We start from the raw sequence: 16,539 nt of genomic DNA, 5'->3' as shown, positions 1-16,539 counted from the left end.
ATGGTTTTCTTTGGATAGTGACGATATGAGGATCATGTGAGATGAGATAAGATAAGATAAGATAAGATGATCCTTTATTAGTCCCACAGCGGGAAAATTCACAGTATTACAGCAGCAGCAGAGTAATAAAAGTAAGGCACTCAGTAATAGAAACGGGAAACAATTATCAACATTATAAACAATAAAAAATTAAAGCTAAATCTCGACTATTTACAACAAAATAAGGATAATAATAAAATAAGAGTTGCATATAAATCTGTATTGCCCTTAGGAACATAGGAACATATTGCACAATGAAAAAATGATCGCATTCTCTATGTGTGTATATTGTGTGTGTGTGTGTGTGTGTGTGTGTGTGTGTGTGTGTGTGTGTGTGTGTGTGTGTGTGTGTATATTGTGTGTGTGTGTGTGTGTGTGTGTGTGTGTGTCTACTGGGAGCAGTGCTGGTTGAACAGTCTCACAGCAGCAGGAAGGAAGGACCTGCGATTGAGCTCCTTCACACACTTGGGGTGAAGGAGCCGATCACTGAAGGAACTCTATATGAAGAGCCTTTAAAGGAGAGTTTAAGAAGAGTTGAACAAATCGAGAAAGAACGACCTCAGACCACAGACGGTTAGGCCTCATTATTAGGGAATCCACTGGAATTGTGTTTGACAGTTGAGGCAGATTCACAGAGCATCGCGCTGTAAAGAGTGGGCATGCAGCATTATTGCCACCGTACTCATTCATCCTGGAGTGATGCAGCTTAACACAACTGCTTGTAAATGACAAATTCAATTACTTGCAGCTGAACACACAACATATATTTATTCCCTAATTGCACGGCGAGACCCTGTGGGGATGGCTGCGCCTCCTTTTATGACACCGTTTAGATTTCACTCAGGTGTCGGCTGAATCAGTCGTTTGTAATTTTGGGAGGCATTTTCGTCTGTGCTCGCGTAACAAGTGTTAATAACCTCATCTAATAAAATTAGGCCCCTCTGCTAAAGCACGTCCGTGCAGGGACGCTCCTGCCGGATGCAGCCCTGATATTCATTCAATAAGAGGGGAAATCCTGTTAGTCTCTCTCTCTCTCTGCCATGTAAGTGTATTATGGGATAAAGCTGTGTTAACTCCCAACCCTGACTAACCTGCCATGGAAATGATGGGGCTTTTTACATTGAGAGGACGGTGCTTTGGTTGAAAGCTTCCCTCCTGGGCTTTGAGGCTTGGCTGCTGAATTACTGGGTAATGATGGTGGTGGTGGTGATGATGATGATGAGGATGATGATGTTTAAAGGTGAAGATTTATCATGAGTTGCGTTTTTTTTAAAAAGTTCAAAAAATGCTGTCCCTCATTTTCATTTCACTACCGAATCACAAAGTTTTAGTCTGTAGGCGGCGCCTTATCTTGGCCACGCCCCTGTATTTTATTGCAGGAAGTGTGCGACATCCCTGTCCCTCATGGCCACATGGTGAGCAGTTAGATCCTGATTTTTTGAAGTAAAAAGTCTTAAAGTCAGTGAGGAACATTAAGAATCTTAAGAATATTAGAATAAACATATTTTCTGCAGTTCAGCACTTTTTAGTGTTTTAATGAAAATTATGTTCAAAGTTGGGATCTGGTTGCACTGACCTTGCAATATCCTAGCAACCACTTTGCCACACCCTAGCTACCACATGGGATACCATAGCAACCACCTAGCAACACCCTAGCAACCACATGGGATACCATCATAACCACCTAGCAACACTTTAACAACACCCAATCAACCATCTGAGATACCACAACAACGGCCTATCAACACCTATCTAAGCAACCATTTGGAATACCATGGCAATCACCTAGCAACAACTTGGAAACCATTTCACAGATACCATAACAACTACCTAGTAACATCTTAGCAAATAACTAAGATAACATAGAAACTAACTAGCAATGCTCTAGCAACCACCTAGGAAACCAAAGCAATCACCTAGCAACACCCTAGCAACCATTTGGCATACCATAGCCACAAACTAGCAATACTCTATTAGCCATCTGAGATGCTATAGTAACTGCCTTGCAACCAGCAACCAATTGGGATACCATAGCAACCTCCTGGCAACATCTTAGCAACTACTAAGCAATACCTTAGCAACCACCTGAAGTACCATAGCAACACTTGGGATTACATAGCTAGAAACTAGCAACACCCTATCAACCATCTGACATACCATAGCACCACACTTAGGAAGCACTGGGACTACCATAGCAACCACCTAGCAATATCTTAGCAACCAACTGAGATACTATAGCAACAACCTAGCAATGCTTTAACAAACATTGAGGATACCATAGCAACTATTTAGTAACACCCTAGCAACCACCTGGGATACCATAGCGACCACTTAGCAACACTCTAGCAACCACTTAGGATACCATAACAACTATATAGTAACATCTCAGCAAGTTTAAGCTGTGCAGTCACTGCATTTTCTTCAGGAACTGAACATTAATAGTTATTATTGTTCTATTAGAGACTTTTGAGAAATGTAGATGAAGATCTCTTGCAGTCTGGAACTGTGATGCAGTTACAAGAATTTAATGAAATGGGTTCATTGTTTTATTGTTATTGTGCCACGTTATCCTCAGCTTTATTTCAGATCTAAATTAATAATCATTTGTTTGGCGTACAAATACCCTGATTGAATATTGTTTATCTGAAAGTGTGGAGTCTGATCACGTCCATCTCATCCTATGTTCTCCTAAACCACCAGGTTCATGGCAAACGTCTAGAAACTCTCTGATGCTTTGATGGTACTGCGGCTCAAGCTGTGCAGTATATATTTCTTTAGATTTTTTTGAAGGCTGGTCTTTTTTGCAGCCATTTCTGGGTCTTATGATGCAACTGCAGTGACATCAGGCAGCGCTCCTTCTGTGTTTACTCCCTGCGCATGAACAGCCTACAGAAAACTGCCATCATGTCCGACTCAAACTCCCATGGAGCATGTCAGTCAGGCCTGGGCGCGATGAGAAGAGAAGCACAGCAGTCTCGGTGGAATTCTGGGACAGCTCTGTGACATCAGAAGGTCTGGAACACTCGGCTGACAGAGTGCAGCAATGTGGTGCAAACCCACAGTAACTGTGTTGTGGAAACTGCAGTAACTACAATGATGGCTGAAAGGAGCTGGGATAATTGTTACTATAGAAACAGAATCCTCCGGGTTCATAAAGAGGAGATATAGGACAAATCAGCATCATCATAACAAAGAACTTACTTCCAGGTGGATAACGCTGGCTGCGCTGCACTGATACAATGGGATTTTGTACCAATTCTGATCTTTATTTGAGAGAAATTTAACCAAGATACTGGAGAAAACAGAACTTATTCAGTGATCTTATGATAAAACATCTAAATACTGAGTCAGTGTGCATCTCTATGCACTTATTATTAAATATTATGCACTCCTAATGTCATTCATTATACAACAGTTAGTTCCGGCAGCGCAAGCTAATTGGTTGAGAGGCGTCTAACTGCTGTTATTTCACTGTAACATCACGGGTTTTTCATAAATGCTGTATCACTCCGCTGAGACGCCGTTGCTAAGCAACGACTCTGACAGCTGTAGGAGACACTCGAACCGTCTGAACGTTTTTACTTTACCACAAACAGAAAACGGACGCTGTTAAGATCACATCTGACCGACAGCCGATTTGGTCCGACTCTGAAGACGAGACGACGCTAAATTCCCAAACTGTCGTCTCCACTGAGCAGCTTTTCAGTCGGCCAGAAATGAACCCAACACCATTCGCCAAACTAAACAGGCTGTAAGAAGCTTTACAGACCGGCTGGAACAAAACAACATTAATACTGATCTGGACAAACTGACCAAACTGAGCTGAACCTGATATTGGGTCAGTTTTATGGCTCAGTCTGGAAAAGGTGAGGCTTACAGCAGACTGAGCAGCGAGTGGGCGGAGCTCGTAGCAACAAGCTGCTCGTTAAGGAGCTCTAATTAGGAGGAAGGAGCTGAACATTAAAACATATTAAACGCCGCGTTCACGGCCAGTTTATTCATTTCTTACTGTATTTATTTAACTGCTGTATTAAAGCAGTAGAGCACTCGAGGAGGGAGTTATCACCAATAACATCACGGCTGTGATCTGGTGGCCGTAGATCATCACAGCCATGATGTCATTGGTGATAACGCACTCCTCGAGTGTTCTTCCGCAATAACACACTCCCTCTGTGTTCTACTGCTTAATTATTTATTGTGTATTGCAATTGGATTTTTTTTCCATAGGAATAATATGGTAAAGTACTGTATGTTAATCTGGGTATGTCTGCTTAAGTGAAAGACACCGTTTGCTTGAACACAAATGCACTGTTGGTCTGACATGCAGTCGTCTGTTTGTGTTTTTTTTCCTCATCCTTTGTTTCCCTCATAGACACACATTCATTTTTGCCCCACACAAGCCCAATTATTTCTTTGCCCAACAGTCCCTAACATGCATGACATCACTCAGGGCAGATCCCAAAGCTCTAATCTACAGTCATAATGACCCGCGCTCCTCTCTGTGTCGTTTGTTCATCCCTCACTTCTCCCGTAGAGTCCCATTCATTTTTAACAACTAGCAACCATTTGGCAACCCCCTAAGACCCACTTAGTACACTAATGCCATAGCAACTGCGTAGAAATACCTTAGCAACCGCCCAGCAATGAGCTTTAGCGGCGCAATCACTCTACATTTTCTTCAGGAAATGCACTATTCTAGTTTTCTTTGCAGTGTTTAATGACAAAAACTTTTCATGAGTAGCCTTTATTTTATCTTCTATGACAATGGTAATAGCTGTTACATTAGCACCAAGATAACAATGCATTCACAAGGTTTCATTTGGCTTTTAGCAGCTTTTAAAAGCTGGAAAATGTGAAAATCTGAATCCTGAACCAGTATGTTGTTGGGTTTACCCGTTAACTTGTTCTCTGATCCTGTTTCCTGGTCATAGATGCTAATTAGCAGAACCTTTTTACTTATAAAGAAGCATCAAATTTGATGCATGGCTGAGTTTGTGCACCCCAGAAGGTTAATGCTGCCCAGTACAGTAATCACTGTCCTAGTATATTTTGTATTTCCTATTTTTTGGGTGGTGAAGATAATATAACACACATTGTAATATGTCTTTAGATAGAACACGACATGCTTGCAGCATTTGTTTGTACCAATGTGCGTACATACGTCCACTTGTACTGAATCACCATGTGCACAAATTATGACTCACTGTATTGATGTGGGTAATTGATTTGGTTAGTGAACCACAAATCAAGCATTTTCTCAAGGTTGTTAAACTATTAGGCACATTCCTCAACTGCACACGCCACCCTACCAAACATGAATGCGATTGTACAGATACGCCAATGATGAAACTGAGGAATCACAAAACTGTTGGTGACATTTGAGCACACTCATTTACAATCAAGATTGACCAATTTTGATGAAAGAGGGTCAAGGCTTATTCACTGTGTTCTGACCAACCACAGTCTTAATGAGTGTTTCATGTGAGTGAATGAATTCAGATATTAATGTGACCAAACAAGAGCATTTCATCTTACCAGTCTGTTTCAAATTCAGAGCAAAATTATTATTATTATTATTATTATTATTATTATTAAGTGTCCCTTATTAGTCCCACAATGGGGAATTTCACCTCCGCCCATTTAATCCATCTGTGTAGTGAAACACCACATACACACTAGTGAGCACACACACACTAGGGGGCAGTGAGTACACCTGCCCGAATCGGTGGGCAGCCCTATCCACAGGGAGCAGTTGGGGGTTAGGTGTCTTGCTCAAGGGCACTTCAGTCATGTACTGTCAGTTCTGGGGATCGAACCGGCGACCTTCCAATCACAGGACCGGTCCCCTAACCTCCAGCCAATGACTGCCCCAAAATATAATATACTATAATAGTTCCGATGGCATAATCAGATTGGTGCATGTGTTCTAGACGTGCTTTATTTGTGATAACAGCCCCTTTTTTCCCCCACAACAACTGTATCACTCTGCTGGGCACCAGCTGTTAAGTAACAATTGCTTTACAGTTAACTGTTTGTATGTTTATACTTTAGACTACATTAGATACTGTCTATGAGATTTTGAAGAAGAGTAAGGCAGTAAGACTACATCAATTTCCCAAGCTGTTGTTGCTTCTAACCAAGCTTGTCGGCTCTGAGCTGTGACAAAAGGACAAAGCAGCAAACAGAATACAATTCAGCAAACAAGACAGGCTGAGAAATGTTTACAAAACCACATTCAGGTTAAACTGGCAAGTAGCAAAGTACTGAAAAGGCTGAGTTGAACTTGATGTTGTGTAACAGCGTGGCAAATTCATTTTTCTATTGGGCAATTGACTTTCTCTCCTCAACGAAGTATGAAGAGAAGACATGTGTAGCTTTCATTCTCTCAATTTGTCCATCTCTCCTTAAACCCTCCTCTAAAGGTTCTTCATAGAACAGGTTCCTCATGTGTTTCATATCTAAATGCTCCGTTATCTTCATCACTACTTTCCAAACCCGCTGCAGCAGCTTCAGCAGCTGGAAACTCTCTGACGCCGTTTCACACGAGTCTCCGATGTGGACTGAATGAGGAATGAAGGGTTTCCAGCATGACGGTCAGTCCTTAGTGATCTCCTGAGCGTCCGTCGGTCAGTTTCACACAGAATGTAGACGGACACACGAATCCAGCAGCTCCACATGGCGAGAGGCAGATGGCGTGTATGTCAGCCCCTCTTCATAGGCTCATAACTCCGGATGTGAGTCTTGTATGATCTCATGATGAGCTGGAATGGAAAGGGCGAATCTATGGATTCAGGAAGGGTTTGAACTGGATTTCTGAGCTGGATCATCACAAAGACACAGAACCAGATATAGACACAGAGAATCTGATGTGTGGGTGAACTCGTCGACCCCAGAAGGTTAAGAGTCTAAATGAAGATACGTCTCTCTGAGGCTAAACTGTTAGGATGAGATGGGTGCATTCAGACAGACAAACTCTTCCCCAGCACATACTCAATCCACCAGAGCTGTGGTGTCTCTCACCTTATGGCCCTGTCCTCTTCTACAGAGACTGGACTGTCTGTCATTTGATCCACAGGCCTGTCAATCACTTTATAGCTTCAAAATAAAAGTTCATCCATGGCTGTCCAGAAAAACATGCAAAGACACAATACTGCACTGTAATATTTGAAGTAGAAACTTCAAAAGTTTCAGTGCATAATAATAATAATAATAATAATAATAATAATAATTTACATTATTACCATTACTACTGATGTATTTATTCCATAATGATCAGTATTATAATACATGCTCACTTCAGGCAGTTTCCACTGTGTCATCTTTCTCTGGTCTAATTCTACACATTTAAAAAAGATGGTTCTTCAAGGGTTCTTTAGTAAAGCACATGGATCTATATAGACTCCTGAACACTAAGAATATTCTGCATGATTAAAGGGTTCTTCAGAATGATGGATACGCACAGATGTTCACATTCTCCTTTGACTCCTTCCACGGCTCTTTACTCTTCATTATTCTGTATTCTGTTCATTCTATTTGTCTCTTACGTGTTAAAGACTTGTTAACAGTCTGACTCACCAAGACTGATTCCTTGCATGTTTAACACACAAAACAAAGTGATTGTGATCCTGAAAATACTCGAATACTGAATAACAGCTTGTCTGAAAGTCAAATAAGTAAACCGGTCACACGTTTCCATTCACTGCTTCAGCTTCAGCGTCTTCAACTCTTTCACTACGGAAGAAAAAGACACTGAAAGCTGTTTTTATGAATGGAGAACGGTGAGCGCTGACTATGGCAGGAGGAATGTGTGAGTATGTATTCAACAGCTCTATTTATCAGACTCACTTCAGAACAGGTGTGTCCTGCCGATAATGTGGCACCACACACACTCTCACACACACACACATACACACACACACACACACACACACACACACACACACTGTCCTAGGGGTTGAGGGGATTAATGAGAATAAAATAAATAAAGTTTGGGCAGCTCACTCTCACTCTGCCCCAGGGAGAGTGTTATCAGTGTAACAGACCGAGCCTACACCCCCTGCTGCTTTCAAATGTCTTACACACACACACACACACACACACACACCCACACACACACACACACACACACACACAGGCATGGTGGTCCATCCTTAATGATGCTCGCCACCGCTGAGTCCATACCTGCGTCTTATTGACTCTGTTAGATGAAATGTGTTTGTGTATTTGCATGCGTCATGTTGTTTACTCAGCCTGCTAATTTGAGAGGTGGAGCTGGTGAAGCTGGATGATATATGGTTCTGTGTGACTCCGTGGATTTGTGCGGGTGGGTGGATAAACATATGTGCTTAAAGAAAAAGAGAAATGGACCAGAATCTTACATACAGCTATCACCCCACCGACACAGCTAGAACCTTATTCATATGTAATTCTATATTCTGCCCCTACAGTCGTGTGGAAAAGTTTGAACACAAAGTACGATTTATTTTCTAAGTGATGAACATTTGAGTCTGAATCTTTTTAATGCCCAACTTCTATTTATGTGCTGAGATTAACATATTAGCAAAAGAAAAAAATAACGTGCCATAACTTCTGCGCAGACACATTTAATGTTTTGTTTAGATACATAGACAGACAGACAGACAGATATATAGATAGACAGAAAGATAGACAGACAGACAGATATATAGACAGACAGACAGATATATAGATAGACAGACAGACAGACAGATATATAGATAGACAGACAGACAGACAGACAGATATATAGATAGACAGACAGATAGACAGACAGACAGATATATAGATAGACAGACAGACAGACAGATATATAGATAGACAGACAGATATACAGACAGACAGACAGACAGATATATAGATAGACAGACAGACAGATATATAGATAGACAGACAGACAGATATATAGATAGACAGACAGACAGACAGACAGATATATAGATAGACAGACAGACAGACAGATATATAGACAGACAGATATATAGATAGACAGACAGACAGACAGATATATAGATAGACAGACAGACAGACAGACAGATATATAGATAGACAGACAGATAGACAGACAGACAGATATATAGATAGACAGACAGACAGACAGATATATAGATAGACAGACAGATATACAGACAGACAGACAGACAGATATATAGATAGACAGACAGACAGATATATAGATAGACAGACAGACAGATATATAGATAGACAGACAGACAGACAGACAGATATATAGATAGACAGACAGACAGACAGATATATAGACAGACAGATATATAGATAGACAGACAGACAGACAGATATATAGACAGACAGACAGACAGACAGATATATAGATAGACAGACAGATATATAGACAGACAGACAGATATATAGATAGACAGAAAGATAGACAGACAGACAGATATATAGATAGACAGACAGACAGATATATAGATAGACAGACAGACAGATATATAGATAGACAGACAGATATATAGATAGACAGACAGACAGATATATAGATAGACAGACAGACAGACAGATATATAGATAGACAGACAGACAGACAGACAGATATATAGATAGACAGACAGACAGACAGATATATAGATAGACAGACAGATATATAGACAGACAGACAGACAGATATATAGATAGACAGACAGACAGACAGATATATAGATAGACAGACAGACAGATATATAGATAGACAGACAGATATATAGATAGACAGACAGACAGACAGATATATAGATAGACAGACAGACAGACAGATATATAGATAGACAGACAGACAGACAGACAGATATATAGATAGACAGACAGACAGACAGATATATAGATAGACAGACAGATATATAGACAGACAGACAGACAGACAGATATATAGATAGACAGACAGACAGATATATAGATAGACAGACAGATATATAGACAGACAGACAGACAGATATATAGATAGACAGACAGACAGATATATAGATAGACAGACAGACAGACAGATATATAGATAGACAGACAGATATATAGACAGAAAGGTTTACAGACAGACATCAGAGCCAGAATTACTCTTTTAGTACTTTTACTTTATACTTAAGTACATTTGAAGGGAAATACTTTAGTACTTTTACTCAAGTGGAGGTCTAAAGGGAGGAACTTCTACTTTTACTGGAGGAATATTTTACCTTGGGTGTCTCGAACTCAAGTACATGATTTGTGTACTTCGTCCACCTCTGCTGAATTCCAATCATCACAGAAGAGCTCGTCCCCACAGTCGTGTGTGAAGGCTGAGGCCATATTTTGAGGTAAAAAAAAACAAAACATGTTTTTCTGCAATTTTAACTGCAATAATCTCTACATGACTATAGAATATATTGATTAAATGTCATAAAGAAAACAAAAGCCAAATAAAATATATAATGAAAGTTTCCCAGGAGTCGTGTCACTGGTGTAACAAAAGTCTCTTATTTTGAAATAAAAGTCACGCCGATGACGTCACTCGACCTCCTCTGACCTGTTTTCTGAGGATCTATGGAGAAAAGCTCATGGTGAGTCCACTGTGTCTCTCAGTTCTCAGAGATCTTCTCATTCAGCTCATGACGTCATATGAAGCTTCTAGCTGACGTCACTGGTGTGACCGACTTTATTCTGAGGTCACTGTGAAAAAATAGAAACACAAATGGATTAAATTCCATATTTTAGTGGACGTTCCCTGATGGACAGCGTGTGGTTTGATGTTCTGTAAAATGCATCGATCATTAAAAATGTCTCCGGTGTTTCCTTTATTATGAGGAACACCGATGACGGTCAGTAACACCAGTGACTCCTATGGAGGACAGAAGAGTGGACGTTTCTGTAGAATGACCCGTTACTAAGCACATCACATATAGGTGCTATGGTAATGTGAGACTTGTGCTGAAAAGTGAATAAAAGTTCTCTGGAAAATGTTAAATTTACTGTAATTATTTCTTAATAAATTAATTATTAGCAGCCGGTTAATTAGCGGTTATTGTCTTGAGAAGTTACTTGCAATTAATTGGCTAGATAAGTTTAAACAAGTACATAACAATGGACACAAATGATTTAAAGAGGATTATGGTGTATAATTCACAAGTAATAGTGCTCTGGAAAATACTCAGATATCGCTTAATAAAGTAGCACTAAGTAGCTAGTTAGTGACCAATAAGGCTTAATAGGAGCATTATAAGGGCATTACGACATGCCGCTCTACCAAAATGTTACCAGTGAAAATGATGAGCTGCCATATTTCATACTGAGCTTGCAGTCTTATGAATTCAACAGTTGCAGCTGTTGACTACAGCAGTGCGTGGCACATCCACTTACTCAGCACTGCATCTCGAGAAATGAGAATACAAGTTATGCACAGCGAACTCCCACTCATACTTCCTCCAAACACTTATTTACATCCTCATTTGCAAAATGTAAATGATGATGTAAATTAGTCAACACTGCGCTTACGACTGCATTCATAATTAAGCCTTTAAATAAAGTACAAACATTCTTAAAGGCTACATCTACACATGCCTTCACATTCAATCACCTATGCCTGCAAATGTTTCTACTTCATTTTTTACTATTATTGTCTTATTTTCGTTATTTTATTATTCACTTGTTGGTTTATTATTATTCATATTCTTATTCTTTATTCTTATTTCTTCGTTTTAATGAATATTTAGTTTCTTTTTTCCATCTTATCCTCCTTTTGTTTTATTTATCTTCCTTTGATTTTATTAACTCTGGCATTTTAGCTACGTTTTAATAATTGTTTTACATTTTCTACTGTATTTTTATGTACTATTATTATTATTATTATTAATGGTTCATTTTTTAACGCTTACCTGATTTGAGTCATATTATCAATCCCTTTTCCTGTGTCAGCTTGGCAATACTGCAAATGAGGGTCACCCTCAATGTTCTCCAAAAAGGTAACTTTACAGGAGAGGGAAGAAACTTTCTTTACTTTTAACGTAAAAGTACTTAGAAAAGCAGATCACAAAGCCTCATGGCACCAAAACATCAGCGTGATCTGGCCAAACGTTGCTTTATGAAATGAAAACATCACCTGGTTAAACAGTTTTGTTACTGCCGTTTCGAGCTGCAGCAGATGGTGGAGTGACGCTGTGATGAGAGCACAACTGCATACGATAATAACAAATGAGCAAGTATCCCCGAAGATCTGCCGACTGTCGATGGTCGACTACTATTTAAGCAAGAAATGGTTCTATACAGAACTCATGGCCCTGAATGGAACACATGCTTTTACTAAAGAACCTGTGAAGAGTGCACAAGTTTTTTTTTTCAGGAAATATCTTTGAGGAGATATAAGACCATCCACTCACATAAGGAAACAGTAGCTTACAAAACTGGGCGTAATAAAGCTCCAGAGAAAATGTGTCTCCTAACAACCACCTGGAAGAGCTGGTTGACACCAAAACTGCCCCCATCAGATAAACAGCACTGAAAGCTTTGATCTCTGAGAGAGAGGAGAACATCAAGCTGCTTCAGATCTGAAAACATCCACAGGTGTTTCTGTCCAACCTAAATAAATGTAAACGAAGTTGAGCTCAGGACTCAGGAACACAGTTTGGTTGTATTTTTTCAGTCTTGCCTTTCAGAGCTTAACAACATCACAATTTAATTATGCAAACACTTTAAAAAATTGAGGAAACCCACGCTTGACAGCTCTGATGCCAACAACTACAGACTGGTATCACTTCTTTCTTTCCTTTCAAAAGTTCTTGAACGTGCCGTCTATAATCAACTTTCTCTCTTTCTCACACAGAACCAGCTCCAAGACCCCAACCAGTCTGGCTTCAAACCAGCTCACTCTACAAAAACTGCCCTCATCGCAGTGACCGAGAACATCCAATCTGCAAGATCAGCCAAACTGTCTTCTGTCCTGATCCTTCTTGATCTCTCTGCAGCTTTTGACACAGTCAACCATACGATCCTTCTGGACATCCTCAACAACCTCGGAATCACTGGTTATGCGTGGAAGTGGTTCAAGTCCTACCTGGAGGATCGCTCTTATCAGGTAACATAGAAAGGGTTCACATCCTCTCCATGCAGGCTCTCCACTGGTGTCCCACAAGGCTCGGTGCTCGGTCCTCTTCTCTTTTCTCTTTACACTAGCTCTCTTGATGATGTAATATCTTCTCATGGCTTCTCTTATGACTGTTATGCTGATGACACTCAACTAATGTTTTCTTTCTCTCCCTCTGACACACAGGTTTCCAGTCGCATCTCGGCATGCCTGTCTGACATCGCTTCGTGGATGTCAGTTCACCACCTGAAGCCCAATCCCAGCAAGACTGAGCTGATATTCATTCCTGCGACTACAGGTCCTCATCATGATCTCACCGTCTCATTCGAGAACTCTCTGATTGTTCCGTCTGTAGAGGCGAGAAGTCTTGGTGTGACTCTGGATGGCCAGTTATCGTTTTCGACTCACATGGCCAACCTGACTCGGTCATGCAGGTTTCTCCTGTACAACATCCAGAGGATCCGACCCTTCCTCACCCGAGAGGCCGCCCAGGTGCTAGTGCAGTCTCTGGTCATCTCAAGGCTTGACTACTGCAACTCGCTCTTGGCTGGTCTTCCCATGCGGCCATCAAGCCTCTGCAGCTCATCCAGAATGCGGCAGCTCGGCTCGTCTTCAATCTGCCCAAGTTCAGCCACGTCACCCCACTGCTGCGCTCCCTTCACTGGCTTCCTGTAGCTGCATCAGATTTAAACCCTAATGCTTGGCTACAAAGCCAGAAATGGACCAGCCCCTACCGACTTGATGGCAATGGCGAAATCTCGAACTGAACCACGAGCCCTTCGAGCTTCGAGTGCAGCTCGGCTTGACCCGCCATCCTGCAAGGCTCTTGGAAGACAAGCGTTGAGAATGTTCTCTGTACTGGAGCCCAGATGGTGGAATGAACTCCCACTGGCTGTCCAAACAGCAGAGTCTCTCACGGTCTTCAAACGCAGACTGAAGACTGTCTCTTTACACAGCACTTAAATCAGCACTGAACTATATGCTGCACTTATTTTATTGTACTTCACTGTGTACTGTAGTTTATTGTACTGTAGTTTATTGTACTGTAGTTTATTGTATTGTAGTTTATTGTACTGTAGTTTATTGTACTGTAGTTTATTGTACTGTAGTTTATTGTTATTGTATTGCATTGAATGGCTCAGAGTTCTGCGTTCAACTCTGGTTCTTTTCTCTCTGTATCTGCAGTGACTGTGTTTCTATCAGTATCTGAGCTCAGGACCGTCTTTCTCTCTAAGCTACTGGTAACTAGCAAAGATACTTTCTCTAGATTGACAAAGCACTTCTAGTAAGTCGCTCTGGATCAGAGCGTCTGCTAAATGCTGTAAATGTAAATGACGGAATTTCCTCTTAAAAGGGCAACTTCATGCAACATGTGAGTATTTTAATGGAAATGACAATCACTCTGTAAAGCTTTTGTCGCTGAATTATACAATAGAAATAAATTCAAATAAAACCCTGCTTGGTTGTGTAGCAGCAGTAAGTCAGTTTGACTGGACTGGTCATAGAATCTTGAAGATGTTTGAGCTTCATCAGTTCAGGTCGACTTACTATTTACAATTTTATTCTAACGCTGTTTGCTATCCGGGTGGCTTCCCCTGTTCAGTCTTGGATCCTCTCAGTCACCACTGGTGACGCTCATGAGGGCTCAGACCTGGATTTTTCAGTAAAGCTGCTTTGTGACTCGCCTGTTGCAAAAAGCGCTATAAAAATAAACTTTGACTTGATTTGATTATTACAAGACAATTAAGTGACCTTAGTGACTAAAACGTTGTTATTCATGGATGAGCTGAATGGTTTTGCCACCGTGTTCGCTGTTCCAAGCCAAAGCCTTATAGATATTCTGTGGTTATAAGTGTGGTTGGCCAGTCATGCCCTCAGCCCACATTACACTATACACTCCTTCACACTTAATTCACACTGAATTAACATTTAGACAGTTAAATTTATTCCTTCATAATCTGAGTCAATACAACTCTGTTTGAACTCACTTAACTCCATGGATATACTGTGGATCTTCCTTAAATCCAAAGGAACACACAGGCAGATGGATATAATAGCTTTATAACAGAATATTCTGTTCATCCTTTGCTTTGAATAGTTCCGAGGCCTTGGACGACCACCTAACAGTGAACTATTACATATATTACATTGGAGGACCATGTTTATAAGTATATCTGCTTTCCAGAGTACCGTTCACAACTGAAGTGAAATAGGCCTGATAAGGTTTATTGAAATAATATAAAAGCTGAAATATTTTTGGCTTGAAGTTGAACTCAGGACAACACACATGAAGATGATGATGATGATGATGATGGACTCAGGACAACACACATGACAATGATGATAGATAGATAGATAGATAGATAGATAGATAGATAGATAGATAGATAGATAGATAGATAGATAGATAGATAGATAGACAGACTCAGGGCTACACACATGAAGATGATGATGGACTCATGACAACATACATGACGACAGACAGACAGACAGACAGACAGACAGACAGACAGACAGACAGACAGACAGACAGACAGACAGATAGATAGATAGATAGATAGATAGATAGATAGACAGACAGACAGACTCAGGACTTCACACCTTGTGATGATGACACCACTGTGAACAATTCCGACTCACACCAAACATCTCCGACGACTCTGCTTACATCACAACCAGTTCATTATAGAGAACGTTGGAGAAATTGGTTCCCCTTTAATGAAGGAGAGGTTGGAAAACGGATGTGCAAGAACACATAACGTCACAAGAGGAAAAAACTAAGACAGAAGAAAGATGAAGGGTCACAACTTAATAAAAATAAAAAGGTGCTTCACAAATAAAGAATATTATAATCATTTGTTCTGACTGTCGCTGCGCTGATTATACTGACACACAACAGTGCAACCACTGATCCCCACAGACCCTGTGTGTGTGAGGAAGGAGGTGTGTGTGTGAGGAAGGAGGTGACGGCGAAACGAAAAACCTTCCTGCACCATTAAAGACTTCAGGCTCTAATTTGGTAATTATGCTTCCCTCCTCTTTTGACGGCTTTTCTAAAAGGTCTTCCAGTTGGAGGTTCTGCTCTCTCTATATATCTCGCTCGCTCTGACCACATTGGTTCCAGACCTTAGCAACATTACCTTCAATCAGCCCTGAATTACAGATGGAAGATGAACGGCAGGATGGAGAGGGAGAGAGGATCTCATTCAGGGCTTTAATGGAGTAATTACTGTTGTGGGCAGCCCTCGTTTCCGCCCAGGCCTCGACTTACAGTCTTCTGATTACAAGGTCACATTACCAATGCGCCGACGTCTCGACGGCCCCAGACATCCCACAGCAATTACCGCTGTGACCTAATTTCCTGTGTCTGCGCTGAAGCTGTGCAGGGGAAGCCATCTCTCTCTCCGGCACCGTATCGTTAACGCCTGCGGCAGCTATTTCAA

The sequence above is a fragment of the Pygocentrus nattereri genome, chromosome 24 (assembly GCF_015220715.1).
Source record: "Pygocentrus nattereri isolate fPygNat1 chromosome 24, fPygNat1.pri, whole genome shotgun sequence".
In the NCBI taxonomy this organism is placed as follows: domain Eukaryota; kingdom Metazoa; phylum Chordata; class Actinopteri; order Characiformes; family Serrasalmidae; genus Pygocentrus; species Pygocentrus nattereri.
This window is presented reverse-complemented; position numbering follows the sequence as displayed.